The sequence below is a fragment of the Bombus flavifrons genome, chromosome 4 (assembly GCF_040668555.2).
Source record: "Bombus flavifrons isolate JBK064 chromosome 4, iyBomFlav1_principal, whole genome shotgun sequence".
Taxonomy (NCBI): Eukaryota; Metazoa; Arthropoda; class Insecta; order Hymenoptera; family Apidae; genus Bombus; species Bombus flavifrons.
This window is the reverse complement of record NC_138445.1, coordinates 13,072,410-13,086,885: the sequence shown is the minus strand read 5'-3', so window position 1 is coordinate 13,086,885 and position 14,476 is coordinate 13,072,410. Positions and strand designations below refer to the sequence as shown.

General features: G+C 32.7%; 1 protein-coding gene across 12 annotated transcripts in view; it reads right to left on the bottom strand.

Annotated features, from left to right (window-relative positions):
* Positions 1 to 14,476, bottom strand: part of rsh (Rap GTPase activating protein radish) — a 156,759-nt gene that overhangs the window by 101,569 nt on the left and 40,714 nt on the right. For 8 of the 12 annotated variants that reach the window (XM_069111537.1, XM_069111533.1, XM_069111536.1 and 5 more), the window contains exon 2: positions 5,273 to 5,357. The exons of the other annotated variants lie outside the window; for them this stretch is intronic. The gene's annotated coding sequence lies outside the window, so the exon portion shown is untranslated. The remainder of the gene's footprint in view (positions 1 to 5,272; positions 5,358 to 14,476) is intronic. 12 annotated transcript variants of the gene reach the window in all.

Below are 14,476 nucleotides of genomic sequence, written 5' to 3'. Positions count from 1 at the left end.
GGAATTGCTGGAAACAGTAAATTCTGCATAAACGAAGATGCTATAAAGTTCTTACAATTAGAATGAGCCAGGCGGTAATACGAGAGAGGGTAATAACTGAACTGACAATAAAATCAATCTGACGGTAAAATCCTTTTAAATAGATAATTCTTAGGGTTATAATAGGCACTAGGAAGGAACAAACGAGTAATGGAACATTCTTATCAATTTATAACCTCGTGGGAAGATGTAAAACAAGACTATGAAACCGTGATAGAAATCGTTATGAAGAAATGTTATTTTCCATTGAGATCTAATTTTATAGTTTGTACAATTCTAACAATTCACCTGGAACTTAAAACTCTTGACTCGTTTGCGTTTAAACGTCATCGAAATTTTAAGATGTCATAGAAATTTATCAGAACATAACCAACATACTTGAAAACATAATAAAAGGACAACGCTTGATCAAAACTGACAATTTCCACCTGTGTTTACAATGTTCAACGAACACCGGAAATAAAATAATTCTTGTTTCTCCGAAGGAAAATTTCAATCGAGATAAATCCAGTTTTTCGCGAGCTGCAGCGAATTCCTTGTTCCGTATCTTCCAGTCAACCTAGTCGCGATGTTTTGCCAGTAAATCCGAGTGGAAGTAAACAGAGAAGAGAAGAGAAGAGAAGGTAAGAAATTCGAAGAGGAACGAGAATGTTGGAATAAAAGTGAAACGAGAGGCATTTCTTCATCGAAGGTTTCGCTGTTTCGTAGCGACGTGAACAAACGAACCTCTTGCTTTTTGATTAATGTCTCCGAGGAGACGAACAGATGAGAAAAAAGTGTCGTCGTGTTCTATGAAAGCTGCTCGGCAGCAAAAACGTGGAAAATAATGGAGGAACAGGTGAAGATACGGGCTTGCAGATTGATGAGTGTTATGTTGAATAATGTTTCGCGAACAGACGCGTCGAAATGATGCGATTTGTTGGAAAATCTCCTAGCGTTCGCAACTAAGTTGTTATTGTAATAGTGTTTATTGTATCAGATAACAGAGAGAATGTGTTAAATTATATTTGAATGAAGCTTTAATCGAAATCTAGAATGAAATATAAATACGTATCGAAGGCTAAACTGTATATAAATAAAGCTATATTAACACATATTCAATTTTTTATTGTTCATTATTAGATCAGTGGCACGTACACGTACACGCTTGTACATGAAATAAACAGTCTGCAACGAGCTAATATCGTTTGATTAAAAATTCGCGAACGATAAATATAATTCGCGTTTGTAATTAAAATGTCACGAGAACGAATATTTATGTGGATTTAACTTGGAAAGTGCGGAGACTGGTTGAATTCTCGTTGAATCGTAGATAATAATAGTATATAGAAGAGAGATCTCTCCTAGCGTCACGGCAATTTATCATAGCTGGAAAATAAAAGTATTTATCCACTCTAATCTGAACATTCGACAAAATAAATGAGAAACGAGGTATAATCTGGAAATAATGAATTGAACTCGGAGATGGTAAGATTAATCAACGTTTCGTGTTGGAATAGCTAAAACAGGCAATCACTTTACTACAACATCGCTTTGTATGGATTCAGCTTCGAAACTGTTATTATAAATTTATCAAAAGATCTCCCAATTTACTCAAATTCATAAATAAATAAGACGGTAATATGAATTCCTATGTACGTCAATTTATTATGAATACACGATAACGCGATATTCGATAAAAGATTTAAATGGCTAAGATGAAATCAAGTCGAAAATGAATATTGTTTAAAGAACATAAGTGTCTGTATAAAAACGCCGATTCGAAATGGAGGAAAGAGGTTTCCACGTCTAGAGTTTCCAGATAAAATCGTTGAACAAACGCTTTATCAATTACTACGAACAAATATCGGAAATTATATTGTACCAGTTACACATATTTTCAAAGTTTGAATAAATATTATTCGCTATTATCTTCTACATTATCGGAAACTCTATCGACTAGACATTCGGAAAAATATTCATTTCCGCCCAGGATGCAGGGATTACGCTAACCTTCTGCAAATTTCCATCAAAACAAATACTTTGTTACCGCTCTAACAGTTTTTAGTAATATTAATCCAGAAATATTCACGATAATGAAATAATTATAATTGTAGTATTTAGTACGTACAGATTACGCGAATCTTTTATAAAATTGTGGTTCGATTATTTATTAACAGTTCCAATCATAAGTTATAAAAATTCCAGGGAAATTTTCAGGGAAATTACAGTTATACTGTTTCATACTACGATACAGAGGAGAATAATATCTGAAAAATTAAAAATATGAAATATAAAAATGGTTCTATAGAAAAATGTTCTATAGAAAAAAGTTTGTGCATTTTTTAGACTTCGTTAATATCGGTTAAATTAAACTAATTTTTCAGTTAATTAACAGAACTCTCATCTTCTGACTGCTACGCTTAATGAGATTTTATTCCATTATTATGAACCTCGCTCAGTTAGATCTTCGTTAAAAACTAGATGAACGTAGAAAAGACAAAACCAGGCCCATGCAATTACAGCGATTGTACTGTTTTAATAAATTCTAATAACAACACAGTACAACTACGTAGAAACAGGATAAAATCGAGAGCAGATTGATTAAACGATTCAATCGTTACGATGTTAAGAAGTATTTAATTCCGTTTTAATGGTCTTGTAAAATAACTCTTAGATTAATTAATTGCACCTACGATTTACTTTTACAGTATCTCAAAGCGTAAACAATTCGATATCATATGTTTTATACTAAAAACAGCAATAACGTAATTTTTAATTTATATCAAATTATTTTATAGTTATACAATATTGTTTCATAAAAATGTTCTTAATCTTCGATTAATACAATTCGCCTTTTCTTTTTCGTCACAATAATAGCCAATCGATTATTAAGAGTCAATAAACATCGTCTTGACTATAATACGACAAACATATACTACTGATTGTTGGAAGAAGAGCAATTTAACGAGAAAACTGAAACAAACCTTGACTTTCTTCTTATACGTATACCCACTATCTTCGTTAACAAAGTAATCTATTTACACAACCATTCTTGTTTACACACACGTACATACGATACAAATAATGCATGGTCGTGTGTTTCTATGTGCAAATATTGAATATTATCAGATTGATGGAAAAATATCGTCCTTCTTATTCTTTAAAAGGAACAAAATTAAAAGTATCGACGCACTATCTCTTGTTTGAAATATATTTACATATTGAATTGGTACATTGATATCAAATACTTACGTCCTTCAATGTCATTATAAATAAAGAAGTAGCGTATTTTTTTCAAAATACACAATAATTTTGTTGAAGGAAATTATGAAAGAAAAATACTCTTTTTTTTAAATACGCTTACTAAACTGTTTTCATATAACAAGATGGTGCATAGAAATGAAGGAAATTGCTAAACTAATTTAATTAGAAAATATGTAATATGAATGTCTATTAAAGTTTGTAATTAATTGCAAGGTTCCATTAAAATTTCATATTAATTGTAACGTTCGATTGAACCACTACATTTCATTTCCCCAATGATATTGTCGAACATTATCAAACTCAACTTAATACACGCTATCTCAACCTTCTCGAAACGCAATCTCCAACACCAATCCTTTATGATTTTTCCCAATTTTCCTGTCCTCGTATTCAATTAGCCCTGTAATAATTAACGAAAACACAATAACATCGCGTATGAATTATTTCACTGGCACTACGAGGCATTTTATCAAAACAATTCAAATTTATTAATTAGGAATGCAAATAGTCACGGCAGAAGTAAATCCTCTAGCGTATCCCCGCAGCTCGTCAATAATTTACACGGATGTTATCTTGTCGATCGTCAAAGCTCGTCGGCAGGAACATCTGCATACCGTGCAATTAATAGTTCCGCCCGATTATGGTAAACTGCGGCCTATACGTGATTCGCGAACCGAATTAGTGGAACATTACTGCTAACGGTTACATTCCGTGCATCTTTATTCGGACAATAAGGGACAACACAGGAATATTGTTATCGTGGATAATCGAAGCTGCTTTTGATATATTACCATAATGAATTGCTGGAGAAATTAAATAATCGAACGTGATAAAAATAAGAGAAATTTGAAATTATCGAGTTTCTAGCTCTTTTATAATGTAAGAAAAATTCATACAAGTAGCAATCATTTTTTCTAGACAAACTTCTTCGATATATTCTATGTATATATGTAAATTAGAAAAAATGTTATAAATTAAACGGCGTCAAATGTTATAGGTAGCTCGAAGATTAATTAAAAAATTATAAGAATACCCCATTTCGAAATATCCACCATCCCTGTCAGTAAATAAATACGAGACTGACGATAGTGTAGAAAATCAAATTCGTTAGTCAACGAAGTTCATTTCGATTTTATATCGTTTATTTTATTATATTATTTCAGTGAATCGATCATCGACACTGTTCCTTTTCCAAAATTTTCCACACGTAAAAGGTTAGTAACATGAAGTAACATAAAGCATAAAGTGGAACATATATAAAAACACCAAAAATTTTGTAACACCTTAGAAAATGAAAATTGATAAACAGGACACTTTATTAAGTGTACAAATCAATCGGATGCCTTTATATGCAATCCATCGTAACTGTGTTCTAAATTTAAAAATTTCTCTTATCATTCTATGGTTTCGAAGTGACAAGTTTCAATAATAGAATTTATTAAATTGTTTCTATTTAATTTATACTTTTATTTAAGTATTTAAATTATACTTTTGTTGATTATATTTTGTATTATTCTACACCGCTGACTATCTGGAAGATTGAAAGCTATTTTGCTTTTGATAATATGCTTAATTGCGTGAATAACCGCCTAATTATAAATTACATGTGATAAAGGCACCGAATCAATTTGTACATTTAATAATTAAGCAAAACAGTTATGTTTCCAGTGAATGTTATTGCCGTACTTAGTAATTAAAAGAATAAGGTGTGCATCAAAAGTTTGATATTTTCATGATGCAGATATACACAGTCATTATACGATTATATCCTAACATAGCTGTTTCAATTAGTATTCGAAAGGAGTATAATTACTGTTGGATACAGTTTATACTCAGGGAGCTGAAATTGTAACAGCTATTAAGACACGTGTAAGAAAGGTGTTTCGCTTATGGTAATATCGATATAGTGACATGAAAAGGAAGTACATCAAGATTTCGTAGGGATATAATTAGTAGTCGCGATGTAGTTATCGATTAATTTACTCACAAGGTAAGTTACCCAGATGTTAAATTAGTTTTGAAGAAAAAAGACGGTCGAAGAAAAATGGTGTCAAAGTCCGTCATAAGCAGCTCTGAAAAATGAATATAAATAATGTTCTGTTTATTTCCAAAGTACTTTCGTACACACACAAATAAAATAGTTAAAACGGAAACAAGAAACATCAATGTAGCATATAAGATCGATAATGAATGTTTAAAAATTTGTTAAATATTATGATGGAGACATTAGTGATTTGAATGAAAAGTTTAACGCGCAAACTCGAAACAAAATTTAGTGTATTAACGTATAGCTTAACATCCAACGAAATATTGAATTTTATCATCTTACGGAAATTCTTCATAAAATTCTTAATATTATCAATTACCTATTTGAATAATTTCAATACACAAAACATTGAAACCATTAAAATTTTTTTATTAATTTTATAAATTTATACTTTACATTCTCGCGTATTAATGCTTTCGTCAATACTTCATGTTACTATTTGAAAAATATTTTTATTAATACTTCAATATTTTTACATTTTCCGTTATTAATATTCTATAATTCCTACGTCACTGCGCTATTCAGAGAACCTACGATTCGACACAGAGAATAGCAGAAAATGGCTTTTTCAAAAGTTACACGATCCCACAAAGTTACACTATTAAAGGAAACAAGATGAAATCGTGAGTAAAACTACGATCCCTTCAAAGTCGGGCAAAGGTAAAAGGCACACGTTTGAACGCCGTTCAGAAAAGATTTCCCTCCGATACTACCACTTTACCTTGACACGTGCTTTGCATTCGTCGTCTCCGTGTCTACGATCGATGAACCTCCGATTCGAGACGTACGAAAACGTCGACGAAAACTAGATTCACCACGGAACGTGACGTGTCCCGGCCATGATTTTTCCCTCGCTTGAAATTTCACTGAAATTTCGGCACGTAACCTAATAATCGAACTTCGCTCCATAGGGACTACGAAAGCGAGTTTGCGACGAAAGCGTGAAACGACGACGTTTAAACGTCGAACAGGGATCGAACTTGGTTCCCAGTCTTTGTAATAGAATTATTATTGCGGAGTTACCCTTTTCTGCAGGGGTAAAAATAATAAGAGAGAAAGGAGGAGAAAGTTCGTAAGGGTCTTACGCCTTGAAATTCGTGTTTTATTTGATTGATTTGGAAGTTTAGTTTCATGGAAGTGTGAAGAATAGGGTGAGAGAAAATAATATGATTGGATTGATCTGTTGGATTTGCAATGTCGAAAAATTCAATCTAAATAATCTCCTTTCCTTTTAATAAGAGTTTGATGCTTTACAGAAAGAACTTGGAAATAAAACTAATTGCATGATTCATTCACATACCAAATTTTCCTTATAAACGTGTATTTAACTTACTATCTTACAACAAAACATCAAACGACCTCAACAATTTCATGATTTGCCTGAATGCAATATCCCCAAGAATTAGATAAAGTATATAGTATCGATATAATTTCGTTTCTTCGTCCTTTCTTTCTCACATATCTTTCTTAAATCAAAACGACCCTTAAAATTAAATAAACTTAAATAAGCCAAACTGAGGATAGATCGCTCCGACATTATACATCCTCATCTTATCAAAAAAAAAAAAACAGAACCTGGTACTCTGGTAGATATTGCAACACCGACAACACCATCGAACAGCTACATTGCTACTGGACTAAAATTCGAAGAGGCAAGACGCAACTTAGAGATACTCAACAATATACAATCAGTTCTAACTGATAGAACACAATGTAAAAAAGCTCCGAAGTTTCTAGAAGAAATGTACTTTTTTCACCGTCTATAGAAACATACAAACCGTATCAACTTGCTAGCTAACAAATAGCTAAATAATTAATTAATAAATAACTAAGACAGCTGTACCAAGAGAGCTAAGCACGTAAATATTATTTAACATTTATATATATTGAATACACGTAATCACTAATACCTCATCAGCTAATGTAGCGATAAACAAGAAATATAACAGAACTTAAATAACATATTCAAATATAAAACCAAGCAAATGGATTATATACTAGGCTTTCCTTAGAACCATGTATCCACTTCATCATCTTCCAATGAAACCAAACAGCCTGAAACCTTCCACAATTACCCAAACTCCGATGATTAAATTCCAGCCGGTCCTTCGCCATCTCCGCAAACATCTCCTCCAATCAACGCAATTGTGAGAACCAAATATATTCAGACAATAGACCCCTGTCTTATGCCTAAGAAAATAATCTGCAAGACATACACAAGCCGCGGAAACGAATCGAAACAGGTTACACAAAGAGCCGAAAAAGGGACAGCTAACGATCGAAGGAACGCTCTGTCAGCCCCTCGTTGTCCAGGGACTTAAGCTCCATCGATTTCGCATGGGGGTTGGGTTGGCCCGCGATATTAGCCCCATGGTATGAAGTACGCGTGGCTTTTTCAACGGGATTTTACACAGAAAGGAGAAAGTATGGCCAAGAATAAAAGGGAAGCCATGGGCGACGAGATTGAAGGCGAGGAAAGATAAATAGGCGGCCGGAGTGGCGTATTGGTGTTATGAAACGGGAAATCGCGACGAAAAGGGACGAGCAGCGCACGTCGAAATCATGGTATCATGGGATTTCACTGGAAAATAAGGGGACAGAGTGTGACGTGACTTCGGATCTCGTTTGACAAGCTGGCTTGTCGGACCAACTCTGATTTTAGGATAGTTTAGTCGAATTTTAGTTGGAGAAGGTCGACCAGTGTGCTTTTCCACGATAATGTAACAAACCTGGGTATTATGTAAATATTTGATTATTTGGAAAATTCGTGGACCACAATGATGCAAAGATTCTACAATCGAAATTTGATGTATTTTTTACAAATTGCAATTTTTCCATCTCAGCTATAATAGCCATCGTCATTTCTTCAATGAGAATATCAATACATTGATTACAAAATATGTTTCCAATAATTCTTTGGAGACTACTTCATACGTAGTTTCATAAGAATCAATGATTTATATTTGAAATCTCTGTGTTGATATTAATGCGATTTCTTCGGTGTCTCATCTTGGAAATGGATTTATCGAACCCAATACGTTACGTCTTTCCCTTCCTCCTTTATCTTATAGTACACATTTTTATCAAAATCTTTTATAAACACGAATCTTATCACAGCCGGTCAAATGACTGGTTTCAAAATTCAATTAAAATGGTACGTTCGTTGCTATTTCTTTTGTTCATTTAACTTTATGTAAATTCTTACGTTATCTGATTAATCAATTTCTCAATTTTTGTTAATATAAGAAATTACATAAAGTTAGACGGACAAAAGAAATAACAAGGAATATAGAATTTTAAATTAAATATGAAAATCCAAATTTCTTCTTCAAATACAAATCCTAATTCATTTAATCCGTAGACATTCTTTTGTAGACGATTCTCAAATCGACATTCACATTCTAGATGCTTGTCTCTATTGCGGAGACCACGATAGATGTATAACAGATGCCGTGACGTGGATGGGAAAGCAGTTGCACGAACGATGAACAAGAGACGTTGCTGGAGAACACACAAGCTTTGTCTAATTCCTATGAATCCCTCTGTAATCTATGAATTCTGCTGTAGGTTTACAGCACGCGCGACACGAGCATGTAAAACATTGATTTAGTCGAGCTTTGCGTCAGCGACAAGCATTCGTAACTTCTCTAAAATGTGAAAATAATAGCCGAAAGTTTAAAAAAGGGTAGACGGAATTAAGATAATATAATATTTTACTCGCCCGAAAATCACAAATGATCCACATATTTAAAAATCTGAAGATTAATTTACTCTTTTACTCGTATTTAAATTACTGTTTTAAGCTTAGCTTTTAAGATCTCTTTTACAAATATCTAAAAAGTATGTAGGAAGGAATTAACACACAGAAGGAAGAAAGATACGATTAAAAACGATTCAAAGGATACACTACGGATAATTTCAAATAATTATGCTATCGCTTTATATTTAATCCTTTGACAGCGTAATAAAATAACGATGAATTGAAAACGAACGATTTAGAAAATTATTTCCTACTCGTCGAGATTTCTTACGTGTTTCTAGAAATCTGCACTTCTACTTATTTATTTGTATACGTTCACAATTGCACGTTTATAAGAATAAAAGTATTTGTCAGCAAGGAAGAGATTAAGATAATCGATACAACGAAATCGGGACAAGTTATATATGTCATAACTTAATATCTGGAAAGAAACTTGCAGCCAAACGTCATATTGATCGGCTTGATGTTCGAATTTCAGCGAGCTGACCGAGAACTGATTTCCAAGATCGGCATAGTTCCCGTGGCCCGCAAAATCTGGAATCGTGTCTGACGCGTCCGGGTCAGAATCAACAGTTTGCTCTATCGATTAGTCGCCAGTCGCCGTGGCTTACGAAAAAGAGCGGAAGCGTAACCTTACTGACAACAGCAGGGAATCTTGGTAGAATCTAGGTTTCCACGTGTCGAGGGGGACACGTTCTCGTTTCCAAGACAAACAATACTCGAAGACGCTCGATAAATGAAACGAAGAATAAATAAAAGTATTATATAAGAGCGTGATACTTTATCGTTCGTAAAATATTGCATTTCTGCTAGATTTAATGCACTCTTTATATATATATATATATCGCGGTATAATTAAGAGTACAATCAGATAACGGGTGATTTTACACGAAAAAAAAGTCGAAGATATGATATAAAATTTTATTATTGGAGGCATGATTTTCGAGAATTTATTGATTTTATAAATTTATGAGTTATTTTTGGTTTCATAACCATTAAAGAGAATGAGATTTCGTTGATTTTATTAATTATTTTCGATTTGCATTTTTAAATACAAACAAATGCACTTGGTTTCATTAATTCTTTTTGAATTTGCAATCTTGAACAAAAATATAGGTTTTGTTCGGTTCTTATTTAAAAATCTCAGAGAAAAGTAAAAATTAATTTTATAAATGATATTTTATTTTGAAACCATAAAAAATACAAATTTGATTGAATTTACGAGTCAATCATTTTACGTGGAGCCTCAAAAAAGAATAAAGTTAGTTACTTATCCACGACGTAATGTAACAGCATTTAATCGAAGTCGAGATCTCCTCAACCAACGACATTACTTTTATATCTGTCGACAATTTATTTTTATTTCTCTCGATATCACGTCTATATTAAATTCATCTTCAACTAACCTCGTCCTAATTTCATTAATCCGATATTTACCCATGACCGAGACTTTTATTTACATTAATACTTTTACGTCGCCCTCTCCAATATCGATTTCTCGATATTTTGTTGTCATCGATTGTAGTTCACCTATGTATTTAATTAAACAAGATTTCATCGTATCTTTGCCTCGGTTTATCTTTTCAACATGGAAAGGTGATATGAAACATCGATCGTGCTGCATTTAGAAAAAGGAAAACAACTTTCGTATTTGTATCGAATTTTTTAAATTCGAAGAACGTTTAAACGAAAGTTTAGTTTAGTTGGAAAAGCTAACACGAACCGATGTACGCAATTCTAGTTTTGTGACCTACTTTTCCATCGGTTATTTGTCAAAACTTGTTCAACCATGTGCATTTTATATTTACTACGTCCTAATAAATCTCGGTAGAAACAAATATTACGTGCTAACACAAACATTGTTCGCAAAGTTGCAACAAGGGACTAGCGATCGTATGTATTATTACGTCATGGAGCCAGCTATTTGACGCGTTCGATATTCGATGATTTTATCGTTTGAATACTTACATATATAAATACACTTCTTTTCTGTGGAAAAAGCTTCATTCTATAATAAATTTCATATTCATAGATATTCACAAACAATACATTTTACGTAACATTATACATATGTATATCAATAGTGAAAAGGAAACAAAGCCAAGGTATGCTTCTGATAAATATTTCTTTTATTCTAAAATAATGGAGAAAGAAAAATTGTACGTGACATACTTATATTTTAAGTAAACGTGAAGTATTCAAATTACTGGATACAGTGCTTACGTTACGTTTTATACTTTTGTCGTCAAAATCTTCATAAATTATTTGCAGACATTTTGTAACATAATATTTCAATCTTACCTTTATCTATAAAACTCAACAGAGTAAAATTTGTATGGGAAACCCCAAAATACTTTGTGTACACAAAAGCACGCGCTTTATTAATTTCACAGTTCAATATCTCTCGATTCTATTGGTTGAAAAAAGAAGCTTTCCATCGATAGGAGAAAAGGGATCATGGGTCCTGGTTGCCAGTTTAATTTGAAAATCGGAGATAGTGGTAGGGAAAACAGCAATTTCCGTAGCTGTATTCCCAGCCAAAAAGGAGGGTGCAAATCGGCAAGCCGTGACTGAATCAATTATCCGTCTCTGATCTTCCAATCCCTTCAGGTCCTATTTTTACACGCAGTTGAATTCAACGAATCGGTTCGTTTTCACCTTTCTTTCATCCTACGCTTATACCTCATTTCGTTTCTCTGTTTTCTGTTTACGAAAATTCGGATAAATGAATATCTCAAATTGGGTCATAAAATGAGTGAATTTCGAATCACCTGATACGAGGATTTATTTCAACGAGCTACGAGAAGATTGAAATGGTCTTTTGGATAATTATAGTGAAACGTGATGGATTTTGGTGATTTATTTTAATTGCCGTAACAACAAGTGGAGAGGGAATTTTATTCGTTGGAAAATATCTTGACCAAGTTAAGGATACTTGATGAAGATTCTGGCGAAATAATAAACTGTGGAAATAATAGGTTTTGCGCTGCGAATTAATTGTTTTATTATTCTAATTGCTTTTTTAATTACTTTGTTTGCTCTTTAATTCATTAGTGATCTTTGAACTGGTTGAATTATATACATCTTCGTTATCGGATGACGTAATTAGAGAAATTGTCATATTAGGTATGGTTGATATAAGTAACTATAATTATATAATAACTAATCGTAAAAATTAACATAATAATATATAATTAACTTGTGAATCAGTTTTCTCTGAAAATTTTATTCGTAATTCCTCTGTTCAACTTTACGTTAAAGTTTTTCTGAAAACGTAAAAATCTTCGCTCCTTTAAACCACAAATGCGATCGAGACATGAAAGTTCAAGGATCATAACAGAGGTTAATCAAACCAAGGGAGGGATCGTTCCAAATATCGTTCGATCGGCATTCAGAATTTATGAAAATCATCAGTGTTACCACGTTTCGCAGTTCGTTACCGAGAAGCTCGCCTAAATAGGGTACATCGGAGCAACCGATGCGACGGGTAAATTCACTGGAAACTTCAGAAGTTACGAGGTAGGGAAAGGAGGCCAGCCAGTGGCTTTACGAGAGCACCGCAACCACTGTGACGCTGCTATCCGCAACAGAGGGACCAGACGCGGACGGTTCGAAAATTTGAGAAGCCCCAACAGGACTCTGTTGAGTACGAAGAAATTGAAACTTCCTCGAGAGAGTTCGACATTGCATGTCCGTCTATCTCGTCCTCTTCTCTCTCTCTCTTTCTCTCAGTCTTTGCATTTGCACAAGGATCCTTCTGAAGGAACTTCATTTTGTACAAACTTTCTTTACGATAAGGTCACATTTGATAAAGGAAAAAATAGAAGGATTATTCGGTAAAAATACAAGAATTAAACATATTTGCCACAGTTTGATCACTAGAAATATATTTTTGCTATATAAATATATGCTAGAAATATATTTTTGTCCATAAGTATTACGATATATCCTGGTTTTAACAAGATCTAAATTTTCGAGGAAACGATTAATCGATCAAAATTTTGGAAAGTTCGACTTAAGATAATGATTTGAGAATTTATAGAAATTATTTGTGAAAATTACAAGAGGAACGTGATAAATGAAGAATTATCCTATAACTATTAATATCGCTAAAAAGATTCGATTGCTCGGTAGACCTTTAACTTTGCAAACCTCAGAGATTTTTTTAGAATACAGATTTTTTTTGTATATTCAGAGATCCAACGTAATTCAATTACAATTTTTTATATTTCTATTTCACAACTGCAATTTCGCTCTTTCTCAATTGCCGACGACGTTGAATCAAAGTATCACTTTCAATTAAAAACCAACATCCCCTACGAATATTTCTCTTTACTTTCACATAACAACTAACCAACATTCAAAACAAGCACCGCCACGTTATTCTTCTCCCTTTCGAAAACATTCCAACGTAAGAGTGTCAATCTCTACATAAATAGAAAAAAAGGATCTGTTTTTTGTAGGTTAACGACCTTTGTTTCTTTTTCTCTTTTCTCAACAAACCTTTTCCTTCCCTTTGTTTTCTTTCTTTTTTTTCTTTTTTGTTGATGTTGTATCTATAACAGCGCGCAATTTATCGAACTTAACAAGTTGCTTGTAATAAACAAAATAACTAAAATAATTGAAATGGAACGGCATATGATAGACATAAATGCTAAAAAAAAAAATAAAGGACGATTTTTTGTCAATTTGTTAGATATATATCAGTATGCGTCAACTTTAGAAGCCAAGAAATCGAATCGAATTGCACTTCACCATCATGAAACGAGAAAGTTCCGAATAAATCCTGCGAACAAAGGATTTCCATGGAAACCGTATGATAATTAACGAACATGCTTCTCATTAGTACACAGGCACCTGATATCGTTAACCGGATACGAATCCAGCGCGATGCTGATTCTGCATTTATTAGATTTCTACTAAATATTCGTTATTGAAGCACGAGCAAATTTTATCTGGAATTTCGGTTCATGTAATACGATAAAAAAGAGCAACTGTTTTCGAAGAATTTCAATTTGAAAAAACGAACACGATTGAATGCTGTACAAAAAATAAACGATACAAAATACATTCATTTAACGTTTTTTTTAGTAACTTTGTGCATAGGTGAAAAGTTAATATTAATAATAATAATAATATATAATTAATATATATTAATAATAATAATAAATAAAAGTTATTAATCCAGTGAGTTTTTAATCAAATTACAGTCGATGCAAAATTCCTTGTAAAACAATATATCATTTTAAAGTACACCAAATTGTAGGAATGTAGAATTAAAAAAGTATATGTCTTATTACTAACTTTTTTAACAGAATTGAAATTTATAATTTATTGACATCATAAAAAGGTAGTAAACATTGCTCTTAGTCATTAACTAAGAA